This window comes from Pan troglodytes, chromosome 1 (assembly GCF_028858775.2).
Source record: "Pan troglodytes isolate AG18354 chromosome 1, NHGRI_mPanTro3-v2.0_pri, whole genome shotgun sequence".
NCBI classification, from domain to species: Eukaryota; Metazoa; Chordata; class Mammalia; order Primates; family Hominidae; genus Pan; species Pan troglodytes.
In genome coordinates, this window is record NC_072398.2 from 186,146,294 (window position 1) to 186,148,411 (window position 2,118).

The 2,118-nt window shown below is 47.4% G+C and overlaps 1 non-coding gene across 1 annotated transcript; it reads left to right on the forward strand.

Annotated features, from left to right (window-relative positions):
• The first annotated feature begins 268 nt into the window (after window positions 1–268).
• On the forward strand, window positions 269–383 carry LOC112206950 (U5 spliceosomal RNA). The gene has a single exon (XR_002941423.2). It is a non-coding gene; the product is annotated as a U5 spliceosomal RNA (small nuclear RNA).
• Window positions 384–2,118: the final 1,735 nt, after the last annotated feature.

Genomic DNA, 2,118 nt, shown 5'->3' on the forward strand with positions numbered 1-2,118 from the left:
TCAGTCACCCATGGCTTCCCCGGTGGCGCGGAACAGCCCGGAGCCGCCTGTGATTTGCATACCCATGGTGCACCACGAAAAGATACCCTCACGATGCTTGCACTCCCTCTGTGCGCGCATTTCTGCACTGTTTTAGAGCATGATGCCTCTTACACGCATCTGTGTGCATAAACTACATATAGGGAGTGCGTACCACGCAGGCACCCAACAACCATAAGTGTATTAAGTGTTAGTTCTCCCTGCGAGGTTCGAAGCGGAAATCAGAGATATACTCTGGTTTCTCTTCAAAACGTAGAAGTCTTTCGCCTTTTACTAAAGATTTCCGTGGAGAGAAAATTGTGAGTTTGTATCTAATTTTTTGAGGCCTCGTGTTTCTTGAGGCTACATCTTTAAGTATTAAAAGTTAAGCAACTACGACCAAGTAATTTAGTATTTGTATCAAGTATTCATAAACTTACTCGGGCGTGGTTGGTGCACGTTTGCAATCCAGCGTATTCGAGAAGCTGGGGCCGGAGAATCTCTTGACTCTAGAAGACGGAGGTTGCAGTGATTCGAGATCGCGTCACTGCCCTCTAGCCAGAGTGACAGAGATTCAGTCTAAAACAAAAAAAATCGGAAGTTCGCGTGACACCTTGTTTTGAGCTGCATTTGGGGTTTATTGGCTTCTGCAGTGTGCAGTAAGACTGGCTTCTATTGTTTATTTCTTGCGTTTTTGTTGCATTTCGTTGCAGATTTAAGAGATAAACAGTGGAAGGCGCTTTCAAGTCGTCCGGTCATTAATTAAGCCTTAGTGTGGCTAGAGGTTCAGGGACGGTATATCGCGCCAACCAAACTCTTTGTTCTATCCCCAGAGATAGTAGCTGTTAGCGGTTTGGTGTGGCTCTTCCAGACTGATTTTTTTTCCCCAACTCGACTGCGAATCCAAACACGGTTTATGTGGTGAAGATAGAAGGTTCCTTCTCCTATGGAGCTTTTTTCTTTTGAGATGGAGTCTCACTCTGTCACCCAGGCTGGAGTGCAGTGGCTCAATCTCGGCTCACTACAACCTCCGCCTCCCGGGTTCAAGCGATTCTCCTGCCTCAGCCTCCCGAGTACCTGGGACTACAGGCGCCCGCCACCACACCCGACTAATTTTTGTATTTTTAGTAGAGACAGGGTTTCACCGTGTTGGTGAGGATGGTCTCGATCTCCTGACCTCGTGATCCGCCTGCCTCAGCCTCCCAAAGTGCTGGGATTACAGGCGTGAGCCACCACACCTGGCCCTTTTCTTTCTTTTTTTTTTTTTTGGTTTTTTGTTTGTTTGTTTGTTTGTTTTTGAGAGGGAGTTTCGCTCTTGTTGCCCAGGCTGGAGTGCAGTGGCGCGATCTCGGCTCACTGCAACCTCCACCTCCCGGGTTCAAGCGATTCTCCTCCTCAGCATCTGGGATTACAGGCGCACCACCACACCCGGCTAATTTTTGTGTTTTTAGTAGAGACAGAGTTTCACCATGTTGGCCAGGCTGGTCTCAAACTCCTGACCCCAGGTAATCCGCCTGCCTCGGCCTTCCAAAGTGTTGGGATTACAGGCAAAAGCCAACGTGCCCGGCCCCTATGGAGCTTTTCTAATAGAACCAAACACAAAACAAATTGAATAAATAATATAAATCCCAGATAAATAATATCTCAGTGAGAAGTGCCCTGTAGAAAGAGCATTTTGATAGAATGGTCTACCTCCTTCCTATTCCCTCTCCATAAGGGAGCTCACCTACTTCCATGGCTTTAAGTAAATGCCATCTGATAGCTAGTGACCCCCCAGTTTACAGCCATCAGCTAGTCCTGTTGACTCCCTTCCATCAGCTGGTCCTGTTGATACCTTCAAAGCGTACGCTTCATCCAACCACATTTTACCACCTCCACTGCTGCCATCCTGGTCCAAGATCTCTTGCTGGATAATTGCAATAGCCCCTAACTGTTCTCCCTAGACCACTCTTCTACCTCGCTCTTGCCCTTCTCAATTCCAGTCCTCCATATAACGGCCAAATTCTTTTTTTTTTTTTTTTTTTTTTTTTTTCTGAGAGGGTCTTGCTGGAGTGCAGTGGCTGGAGTGCAGTGGCACAATCTCAGGCTGGAGTGCAGTGG